Source organism: Sander lucioperca, chromosome 10 (assembly GCF_008315115.2).
Source record: "Sander lucioperca isolate FBNREF2018 chromosome 10, SLUC_FBN_1.2, whole genome shotgun sequence".
Lineage (NCBI taxonomy): Eukaryota > Metazoa > Chordata > Actinopteri > Perciformes > Percidae > Sander > Sander lucioperca.
Window position 1 is genome coordinate 40,932,995 of NC_050182.1, and position 12,441 is coordinate 40,945,435.

The following is a 12,441-nucleotide window of genomic DNA, read 5'->3' on the forward strand; positions in this document are numbered from 1 at the left end:
TGGATATAAGTGGCACTGCCAGAAACATTTCCCTTGAAACCTAAAGAGACATTCCCAACGTTAGAAGCAGAATGCTCCATATCTCATTTAGCCAATTCCCTGTCAGTCATGTCTGAAATCTTTCCCCTGATGCAGGCTGAGAGGCAGTCACCGAGTGGCGCCTCCTAATGCCGGGGAGTGGCATAGTGCCACAGCGGCTCACCTCACAGCCAAAAAACAGCCAATAACATTAATTAGTGAGTCCTTTGTCCTTGTGTTTTTGGATGGTTTCCTCCCTGTATGGATTAAAAGTGAAAACTCTCCAACTGACTTATCATTAAGAGAAAATCGCACATTTTGGGTATCGACATGATGTCAGTCTTTGAATGCACAGCGATTACTCTCCTGATGAAAAGGTTTTTCTGTACTGCACCTGAACACAAAGACTTTCCTTTACATCCTCATGTCAGAAGAACGTAAATTGGAGTCCCCACACATAATAAACCCCACACAGTCAACAGTATTTTAGTGAACAGTATTTTAGGAGTCCAAAGGACTGACTTCAGCTTCTGAATGATCAGTTGCTCTGCAGTGGAGAGAACAGGGAGCTGTGGTAATTCTAGGTGAGCAGGAACCACGTAGAGAGAGGCGCTCTGTTGAAACAGCCAGAGTTTGGAAATGACAACTGGATTTACTGAGGAGAGTCAGTCTGTTACATCATACTAAAGTATTGTATCACAGTCCGGGATCACCATCTGAGAGGCTTATAAAATGTATTACTGACATAGACTGTAAAAAATAATGGACAAAGCTTCCGGGACTGAGAAGTGAAGTCAATGCGGAAGTGCCTTAAAGCTGCATTCTATATAATTTCCAGCACTGGCTCCAAACAGAAGTCTGTTTCCATAGAAATAAATGGGAAAATGACCATACCTCACACTTGATTTATTACCTCAATAAACATTTTCATAATGAGTTTATGGTCTAAATCACTAGTTTTAAAGTAGTTTACAATACAGCACATACCTGTCAAGTATCCCGTTTTGGCCGGGAAAGTCCCATATTTTACCCTTCTTTCCCGCCGTCCTCCCGTATTAGTATTTTCCCGTAAATCTCCCGTATTTTAACCTGCGTTATTAAAAAATGATAATACCCCGGGCCCAGTAAAAAAAAAAAAAAAAACATTCCCAATCTGAGCTCTGTCACTAGCCTCGCGATAACTGCCACCTGCAGTAGCCTACTACAGGTACTGTAGGTGGCAGTTGTCGCGAGGTTAGTGTGTGAGGTCAGATGACGAGCTCAGAAAGGGTGTTTAGCATGGTACGAAAGATTGTTACAGAGAATAGGATGACGTTAGACAACAGAACTGTTTGCGCTCTACTCTCATGTAAAATTAACCACTCTGGCCCAGCCCACAAATACACTCCTTCCAAAACAGTCTTAAAGAATGCAAAGTCTGCAACAAATTTGTACAATAACTCACTAAAAGAGTAAAGAAAAGTTATGTGAAATGAAAAGAAAAACTGTAAAAGAAAAGCAATATGAAATGAAAAGAATGTGTGGTATGAAAATAAAATGTAAATGTGAAGACAAGCAATGTTATAAATTGTAAATGTTTTCAGCATTCTGCATCAAGTGGTGATTTTAGCTTTCTTGTACAGCTGTCTTAAAATGTAAGGGATACTGGAGCTTGGGGTGGTGGGACTGCTCGCGGTGTTTTTTTTGTTTTTTTTTAAATGTATTTATTTGATTGGGACAGTGCATGTTAATGAACAAACATGGACTACATGCGTGTAAACATGCCGGATTGTAGCCAAGGGCTAATTTCCATCCGTAGTCCCACGGGCTAAGATCACACAGGTCACAAAACATTGCATAATAAAATTTACATCTATATCATTACATCATTCCCTTATTTTCAAATCCAAAACTTGACAGGTATGATACAGCATGATGTTCATTTAGTAAATTATGGTCCCATTTATTTTAAAATAATGAATAAAGCAGGGGATGCTTTAGGGCCTGTCAATCATGACAGAGGCTTAGCAATGTTAACCATGGCACTGTGAACATTAAAATGGAACTGAACTTGTTTTTTGGGTGTTTCCATATGTTCATCACAAACTTGGAGCCTCTCACTTTGTGTTTTCACTTATTAAAGTCATCAAAAATTTGAATATTTGGTCACCTAAAAATGTTTCGTTCAGCATTCTGCCAACCTAGCTAGCTAGCTACCGCTAGCCTTAGCTGGTCTATTAACTAATGGGTGACGTCACTGATGCTACGTCCACTATTTTTACAGTCTGTGGTTACAGGAAGACTGTCTGCAACCTTATTAGTGACTTCAAAGGTGGGGAAAAGCAACATTTTGTGGGAGCAAGGTAAAAAAAAAAAATGATGAATGTTTTTACATGCATACAGCATACATGTTAAATTATTTCTATTGGGGTTAATATAAGTAGTCATGGGATCAGTATTCATTATCATTATCTGTACTACATGATAAGAATATCATCTTCATTCCAGTGGTGTCTAGTAATGATGTAGATGAGGTTGAAGTTCAGGGGCAAACACTGACTATTTTGTCTTTTTTTGTATTTTTAAACCATAAAACATTGATACAAATCACTAACCATGTTTTTATCCACACAATGTTTATGCAAATTAAGTGATATTGAATGAAAAATGCTTTAGGGAAACAGTAGTCTCGTATTGCCAGACCTTCCTCCACAGCGCTGCAGAGGAGGGTCTGGCTACTCCACACAGCATTCCGGGATGGGAGAAAAATGTGCTCTGGTTTATTGGCATTTCTTTAAACCAATCACGATCATCTTGGGAGGCGCTAAGCACCGGATGGAGCAACAGCGCCTCTGCAAAACAGCCTCGGGAAGGAACTTGTTTTGGTGGAACATGTACATGAACATGTTGTTTTAGTCGTGCAACAGAAAACTCAGATTGCACAGATAGTCTAGCTAGCTGTCTGGATTTACCCTGCAGAGATCTGAGGAGCAGTTAACCATAGACCTCATAAATCCACCGGAGTTTAAAATTCCAACACAAAGAAAGAGGAAGGTAAGATAATGGATATAGACTATGGAAACAGTAAAATTCAACTGAATTTAATGAATGTCAACACCAAGTTTGTACGTTGGATCTCATTGGATTTTCTCTTAATTGGTAAATGGAATATGAATCATTTGGAGGTAGACGTTGCGACCCATTTTGGCTAGCCATCTGTGTTCACAAATGTTAGCTTGAATGTAAAATGTTTCAGTGCAAAAATTCATTCATTTCAAATCAAATCTATTTGATATACCTATTTGACCACAAAACTGCATGTGACGTCACATGCACATGTTTTTATTCGATTTAAAGCCATTTGGAAACACACTCTTTTCCTTTTTTTTTTAAATATAATTTTTTGGGCATTTTAGGCCTTTATTTGTATAGGACAGCTGAAGACATGAAGGGGGAGAGAGAGGGGGCGTGACATGCAGTAAAGGGCAGCAGGTCGGAGTCGATCACCTGGAAACACTTTCACCGGCTTTATTCACATGAATGTTTTTAGTGAACTTCAGATAATTCCATTGACAAATGGACTGAAACGTAGCTACTGATAGTCCCGTGATTCCAGAAATATCTGTATCAAGTTTCAAACCTGCGTTGGTGGCACTCTTTAGACAGTGTTTGTGACTGACTACATGTCTGCTGTGTGTGCTGTGTGTTGTGTCTGCTGCTGCTGTTCTCTGTGCAGCGCCGTGATAAGGGCTGCTGGGAGCTGATCTACACCTCGCCTTCATGTTCAGTCTGTTTGTTTTTGACTGTGAGTCAGTCCCGCAGCAAGGGTGAGACAAATGCACAGCTCTGACCTCTTTGACCACTCAGAGCACTGCTTCATGCCCACATCTCCTCGCTCCTTCTGTGTTTTTCTGGCTTATGCCATAAATACTTCTTTTGTTTGGGTTTGTTTCTCTCATGAAACAGTGTGGCCTGTGCTTTGATACCATTTTCCTTTTTGTCACGATATATATGGTTTGTGTTTTTGTGTGTTGCCAAGCAATCTGCTCCCTTCTCAAAACTAACTACCAAGATATTTTTATTTTTATCATAAAAAAAAAACATGTTAAATAGTCTATAATCCAATGCAAATTCTGTTACCAGTTGTATAGACTGAAAACTTAAAATTGTGTTATTTAATTCTTCTCATAGGGCTTTAATATGAAATAGTATTTAATGTTGTTATGATAGTAGACTGAGAAAATGCTGACTTCCCTTATCTTTAACTTATATTCTCTCTTTTGTGGTTATTGTTGCCTTCCTTTTAATGTCTCTGATATAAGGTTTTCATCACATTTTATTAACTGTAAAATATCTTGCTTTTATACATTCTGTATTATTAATGAATATATACTAGTGCTGTCAGTTATGCATTAACGCGTTAACGCTGTTAATGCAAACCGATTTTAACGCTGTCAATTTTTTTGTCGTGAGATTAACGTTCTTTTTGGCCTATAGCAAACTTTGTCGTTTTTTTCACATGCTGTTGCAACAACTAGTAACGTTAGAAAAACAACACCACACCAGATCTAGCTAGACTGGAAACAAAACAACACACACACTTGTTTGGGCTTGCGAGCCGGCCAAAGAGTAGCACATACCTGCAAACCTGCTTTTCGGCGCAAATCGCTGTTTTGAATGGGAAAATGTCATCCACGTGAATCGTGTAGATCCGAAGAGTTTTTATTTGTGGGGGGGGGGTCCAAGACCCGGTGCTAATATGTCACCGGTGCCTTAACGACCGTTATCTACCGGACCGAATAGCAACGCAGATTTTGGTGCCTTATTTAGGTGCCACTTAAATGCCTACGCTTCTCTCTGATGCTCCGAAAACGGACGTTAGAGGGAACAGAAACATCGCCGCACGGGACGCTAGTCAACACTACACTTAACACAGTAGGTTAACACACGTTAACCTACTGTTAGCTAGCAGCTGGAGTAAACATGGTTAAAATGCTGACAGCTAAACAGTGTAAAGTGTGACTGTATTTCACTGTAGAGGATTCTAACACCAGACTGTAACTGACGTTGTCTGAAAAACACAGACTCAGCCTCATGGTGCATTCATAGTTATTGTAAAATACCCTTTTCCCATCCAGTGGTTGCTTTCGCCATTTTGTGCTCCTTTTTTTTTTTTTTTGATTTTTGAACATACAGAACAGACAAATACAATTGAACAAGGTGCTCGTTTTTTATATATATATATATATATGAAATATCTTTCGGTTCAGGCACCATTTTACAAGTATCGTATCATGTTGATAAGAGCATTAAAATGAGAAAAAATAATGGGACAAAAAGAAATCAAGGGACATTTAGAATAGAGAAAAATGTGCAATTAATTGCGATCAATTGCGAGTGACATTAATGCGATTAATCACGATTAAATATTTTAATCGTTTGACAGCACTAATATTTACTGTTTATTAAAGCTGCCATAGAGTTAGCAGGACTGTAATTTACATTTCTTTAGCATAGTAGCTTTCATGGCCAACTCTTGACTGGACCTGTCAAATGGTGACTGGACCAAAACAAAGTTACTTCTAATAAGTGTTGTGTTAACCATTCAGTAGTATACAACTCATTCTCATGATATCATACGAAAACTGGGAGACCACCGGCTGGTCACGTGACATCGGCTACAGAGCTCCATGATGCCGAGCGGCAGTTGCTAGCTGTTTAAGCTGCTACAGAGCTTCGTGACGACGGCTACAGACCTCCGTCACAGCTCGGTCGTATCAGTGGCAGTTAGTAGATGTGTTTACCTGCTACAGAGCTGTACAACACCGGCTACGGTGCTCCACATAGTGCTCCGTCAGGTCAGCGGTAGTTGGTGGTTGAGTTACCCGAGAATATGTGACTGTGAGCCGGGAACAGAGCACGGTGGACATTGCAGTTTAGTTTAGGCAAGAAAAAGTGAGCATTATGCGGCAACAAAAGTTAAGTTTAGGCACCAATAAAAGATCATGGTTTGGATTAAAACACTCCCAAGGAACAAGCATTTCCTTGGTAAAATTTTTTGATTTTCCCAGGGAAGCGAACTCTGCTCCCTGGCTTGAAAGTCCTGTGTTTCAACGTCCATCCATCCATCCATCCACCCATCCATCCACCCACCCATCCACCCCAATCTCCTCCCAATGTGGCTAGCCACGTTCTTATACTGCAGCAGTCAATGTGGTGCATACGGCAAGAAAAAACGTGAAAATCATACAAATTAAAGTGCTTTACTTTTCGTAGCTTTTCGAACGTATGGTTCATGAGAACAGGCTGATGTATAACTATATAAGCCTTTGAACTTTCGGTCAACAGAGATTTTGACGCCAGCCAGGTGGTTGAAATTCATACTGAAGTCACATTATTTTGTATAATTGTGGAAACAGCTTCAAAGTGGAGCTCTCTATTGTTTCTCATATGTGGTCAAACACTAATAAAAATAAAAAATAAATAAAAAACATTCAGAACCACCGGTCATCCATTCAAATAAAAGACATGAATCCATACAATGAAACATTTAAGCAATACCATGTCTCATTTATTTCTGCAATGTTGTTCTTTAACCCAAGCCTTGCACTGTTTGCCAATCATTTGGGCTGTGCAACAGTCAATAATGGGTGAATCAGACACTGAAACATAGGGGTGGGAAAGGCTGACAGCATGGCAATGTCGCCCTGTTTTATCCCTTAGATCAGCCAGCATGTAACACAAAGTGACAGGCAAAGCCGACTTCGAAAATCAAAGCCTCCTTTAGCTTCCACATTCTGCGAATGGAACTGTTTGAGTGGCTTAGAAAAACTTCAAAGCCGGGGAGAAGGGGACTTTTTTAATTTCAGATAAGGCCCTGGAGCTGGATGTGAACTGCTGGAATTGTAGAAGTTCACATCTTAATCGACGTGACCAGCTGAATTGAGGAGCGAAGCACTCATCTTCTGAGTCCTATTTTTCTTTCTCCCTCCTGTTTTTTTTCTTCTTCAAATTTGTATAATCGAAAGATGTTGCCAAACCTCAGTGGGAAGAGGGTGTGTATTGACTTAAAAAGAGCTTTGGTTAGCGTTAAATGCATTTACTTAGTTAAGCTGCAGTAACATCATCAGCTCCATTGATTTCAGTGTGATGCTGTTGTCATTATCAAGCCAAGATAATCTCTCCTAAATCAGCCTTCCTGCATGAGCAGTGAAGTCAGTAGCTTTCAATGTATTAGGCTATTGACTCCAACTTGTTCTGCTGTCTTTTGTGTGTGGCTCTGTGTGTGTGTGTGTGTGTGTGTGTGTGTGTGTGTGTGTGTGTGTGTATATGTCTGTGTGTGTGTGTCTGCTTATTTCTTTCCTTGAAGGTCTGACAAAGGCCACAGTCATACAAACACACACTGTCACATTGTCACATAAATGAGCCCAGTAAAGCAGGTCTACCATATAGACAGAGAAGCAGCTCTGTGGTGGACTGACACTGTCTGACTTATTACTCAGCAGAAGGAATCTGAGCATCAGCACCCTCCCTGTTTGGACGTGTTTACTTGTGTTTCTATAAAAAACATGACAGCTGGAGGGGTGACCGATGGATGATTCCTCTCATCGACTTTCAGGGAGCAGCCCTAGATCAGGGTTTGACATTAACTTTTTGAGGCACTTGTCCTTTGGACAAGTACATTTACGTTTCACTTGTCCATGCACAAGCACAATACTTTGCACGCCGGAAGTTAATATATTGAGATTCTAAGTCAATAATTTTAAGTTTCTCATTACTTTCAGATTCCTAGTCAATATTCTGAGTTACTAAGTCAATATATTGAGATACTAAGTCAATATTCCTGAGATATTAAGTCAATATATTGAGATACTAAGTTATTGAGATTCTAAGTGAATATTTTAAAGTTTCTCAAATTTCTTTCAGATTCCTAGTCAATATTCTAAGTTACCAAGTCAATATATTGAGATACTGAGCCAATATTTTGAGATATTAAGTCAATATATTGAGATACTAAGTCAGTATTTTGAGATAAGTCAATATATTGAGATAATAAGCCAATATATTGAGATTCTAAGTCAATATTTTAAATGTTCTCATTACTTTGAGATTCTTCGTTTATATTCTGAGATACTAAGTCAATATTTTGACCAGAGGTAGTGGTGACTTGAACTTGAACTTATACTATATCTAAAATAATTTTGTAGACATAACAATGGATTTTGCCACTAAATGTTGGTGTTAACTTTTTTTTTTTTAATAATAATACAATTTCTACCCGGCAGAGGCTGAAGTCGCGGAGCTGAGGTTTTACAATAACTGACGGACAAACGAGCAGCGGAGTAGTAACGTTACGAGGCAGAGAGGGAGCCCTAAATGAGTCAAATTAACTTCATGCTTCATCCACACAAAAGCACACAGCTATCGCCACGAGTGACAACAGTATTCGGCTCGTTTTCTGTGAACAATGTGGCGAGGAGGTAACGTTAAGGTGGAGTTAGCAAGCTAATGTTAGCCAACTAACACTGGGTCGCCGTGCTTTCATGCTGCATCGCTTACAGAGAATGAGCTGAACAGCGTGCTGGGTCTAACGTTAGTTGTCCGCTGATCCGCTGCCGCGGATTGTGGGGGAAAGAATTTGTTTCAAATCGGTAACATAGACGTAATGAGTGGCACATAACGTGAAGTGACATGGCATTTTATTTTGTTTGAGTTTTAACTTGTCCAGTGGGGCAAGTAAATTTCTCTTCAACTTGCCCTACAAAAAATCCACTTGTCCCGGACAAGCGGACAAGCCTTAATGTCGAGCCCTGCTAGATCTTCCAATCATCCACGAGTGAGTTATACAAAAAAAATCTAGTAAAATTGCTCGGATAGCTAAGTTGGTGGAGCGGGCGCCCATATATAGAGGTTTAGTCCTCGACGCAGCGGTCGAGTTCAGTGTTTCTTCTTCTCCTTTGGTTTATTAGCTGGCTTCCGGTGTTCCCCTTTGCATATGGCGGTTCCCTGGAAGTTAGAGCAACTAGAAGGGTCAAAGGTTATATAGTCTCGCATTGCCAGACCTTCCTTTGCAGCGCTGCGGAAGAGGGTCTGGCTAGTCCACGCAACATTCCGGGACGGGAGAAAAACGTGCTCTGGTTTATTGGCATTTCTTTAAACCAATCACAATTATCTTAGGCACCGCTAAGCGCCAGAAGGAGCCACGGTGACTCTGCAAAATAGCCTCAGAAAGGACTTTTTTTTGGTGGAACGTGTACGTTCAAAGGTTGTTTTAGTCGTGTAACAGAAAACTCTGATTGGACAGATAGTCTAGCTAGCTGTCTGGATTTACCCTGCAGAGATCTGAGGAGCAGTTAACCATAGCCCTCATAAATCCACAAGAGTTTAAAATGCAGACACAAAGAAAATGGAAGGTGACGTTGGGCCGATATCCGGCGTAATTTCCAGTGGCACCTAAACAATCCTGGAAGTGCTCCGTGTCTTTGAATAAAATAACAGATTTCTCTGGGTTTAAACATTGTTGGAAACATTTTGGATAATGTAAGTACACAGCTCAACAAAATATATATCATAGGTATAGTCGTTTTTAGAAAAATGAATGCAGAAAAGTTACATATTATATCTTTAAAGGCATAATATGTTATGAGTATCCATAACAAAGAGAGAAAGCAATGGTCAAGCAAGCTAGAGAATAAATTAACGGAGGGAGCGCCTAAAAAAGCAGTGAATCAGAGGAATAAAAAGCTATGTTCACGGCGGTTATGTTCTAAAGTATAAATAAACACACACACCTCCACGGAAAGGTGCCACATTGCTGGATTATGAGTGAATGCAATGCTTCATCCAGTCTGGTTCTGTGTGTGTCTGTGGCAGTTAGACTTGTGCGTTGATATGAGCCGCTCAGGGGCACAGCAAAATGAGAGGGCTGGGAGTGTGGCCCAAAGTCTCTTTGTTACCGCCCAAAAACGTCCCACACACAGGAAAATGAACAGAAAAGAGAAAATCCTGGCAGAGGGCAGGGTCTCTGCAGATACTGACACTGTCACACATTTCTAGTGGGTCATAAATGGGGATTGAGAGGGATTATTTTTTTTAGTCTATACATTGTTTTTTGGGGAAACTCCTACATTTTATACCTTTAAAATAAGAGCAAAGAGTTGACTAGCATTCAGCCTAGCATAGCGCATAGCATTGCAGACATGTGCTCCAAAAACTATCACTTTAATTTACCAAGTCCAGTGTGGCTTATATTTTGAGTGAGAGCATGTAGAACCTCTTATTATAAGCTATTATATAGTAAGATATGTTTGTTTCTATTACCTATACACCACCACATATTTAGCAGTTTCTTTACGTAGGTCCCGGTATAAACACAATGCATTGAAGAGCACAGGCAAAGACAAACAGAAGAAAAAGCAATATTGTGAGCATATTAGTTGGAATTGGTTGTTCTAAATTCGAAGAGGAGCTGTAAGGCAGAGCCTAACACAAAGTAACCATATTTTGCTGAAAAACAACAACCAATCAATTTTCTCTCTTAGACTAATTCCTTTAGACTCCAGTGATTATGGGCCAAGGATTTAGATAATTTGCTTTGTGAGAAAACAGCCCTTTGCTCCTTAAGCACACTAATGGCATGGGAAAGCAGCCATACACAGGCATTAGGCGTAGTGCTGTTAACAATGGGTAAATATTTCTCCACTGTTCAGGATGGAGTGAAAGGTAGATATGAGGGTTGTTTGATCATGTCTGCACAGACAGAGTGGAAAATCACTTTAATTAGTAAATGTTCATGAGAGATGTCTACGCTCTAATCCATAAGTATGTTTCTCTCTCCACCTTCAGTTCTGTCTTTAGTAGGTTTTATTTGACATGATTTAGCAGAATTTTGCCACTATATTGTTTTAGAAATTATAACAGTTCCAGACAAAATTACCTCATTATTGACAAGTTTCATTATAAACTGCACTTGTTTTCTACTGACAGACTGTGGTGATTTAAAATATGCAACTTTACCATAGAGATAATTGGGTACAATGCTGGGTACAATGCTGAATGCAAACAAAGTCTATAAAAAAATTGAAGTCTGTTTAAGTTCTAAATAGAATTGTGCAGATAGATCCGTCTTGAGTGATGATACACAATGCAATATGTCAACCTGATAATACTTTTGACAGCATTTATTACGCGTGAAGCCTTATTTAAGAGATTTCCCAAAATAAGCCTCAATTTGAGTTGGAAAAACTGAAATTGTATACATGCACGGTATATGTTATACATGATATACACAGGAAGTAACAGCTATATTTGTTTCTTATGTTTGCATAATTATATACAAGATAATTATTTATTATACGGCCCCGTTGAACACTTGATTCTGATTCGTCAATCGCGGCATTCTACGGTCTGTTTTTTCTGTATATAAATAACAGACCGTTGCTAAGTATATCAGACCGTTGCCATGGACAGAGTTTTGATCACAGACTCTGGCAGACCATATTTAAACAATAAAATCATTTTTAAATCAATATGTGTGCTCTTACGGATATCATACTGCTGATCAGCAGATCACAAAGGGAGAATTTTTTGGATTTGAATTTGTTCATTTTGCACAATAAAATCAAGGCAACAGTAACACAAGAAAATAAAATATTTTAAAAAAAGATTATGCATGTGAGATTAAGAAAACCCCCAGGGGCTTATATAAGAAATCTCACCTAAGGAAGAAACTAAGAAAAATATATATAATGAGCAATTACAAATACAATTACAAGAGTCCTAAAAAATACAAATTAAACACTGAATAAAAAACAAAAAACAAGCATAAGACTGGCTACATAAAACAACAAAGACATAAAATAATTTAACAGAAAATATAGATAAAATGATGATGTGTGGACTTAAAGAGAGAGGGTTGAGTAAAACAGTGATTGCTAGCAGCGCTAATGGCAACAGTGCAAACAGAGCATTAGTTAGCTCAGTCACCGGGGCAATCTGGCTTCCGTCGGAGAGATGTGCTCATCAGCGGTAAAGTTAACCATCCATAGACAGGGGACGCAGGCAGGTAACCTCTGTATCAGTAGCCCGGTAGTCTGGCATTGCCAAACCTTTCTCCACATCGCTTGGGAGGGTCTGGCTAGTCCACACAGCATTCTAAATATAGTCTAGCTATCATTATTTTACAAATTAGAACCCCTGATGCAGGACTGTCTGGGTTCTAATTCTCAATAATGACTGGCTGACTCTACATTATCCCTAACTGTACATACAAATTCAACTAAGGAAGGGAGTCCATGTGTTTCCACAGTTTATTGTAATTTTCAGTGTGATCACATCACCAGAGTAAAACACCAGAGTGTACAGCACATGTAACTAAGGTGAATCAAAACTGGGGGTGGAGAGAATTTGTTGGACAAATACGAAGGATATATTTTACAAATAAAA

At 39.2% G+C, this 12,441-nt stretch overlaps 1 long non-coding RNA gene across 1 annotated transcript; it reads right to left on the reverse strand.

Moving 5' to 3' along the window:
* Window positions 1–1,000: 1,000 nt before the first annotated feature.
* On the reverse strand, window positions 1,001–9,982 carry LOC118496157. Its single transcript, XR_004898644.1, has 3 exons — window positions 9,972–9,982; window positions 7,475–7,479; window positions 1,001–1,277 (listed from the first exon to the last, which is right to left on the reverse strand). It is a non-coding gene; the product is annotated as an uncharacterized LOC118496157 (long non-coding RNA).
* Between the last annotated feature and the right edge of the window lie 2,459 nt (window positions 9,983–12,441).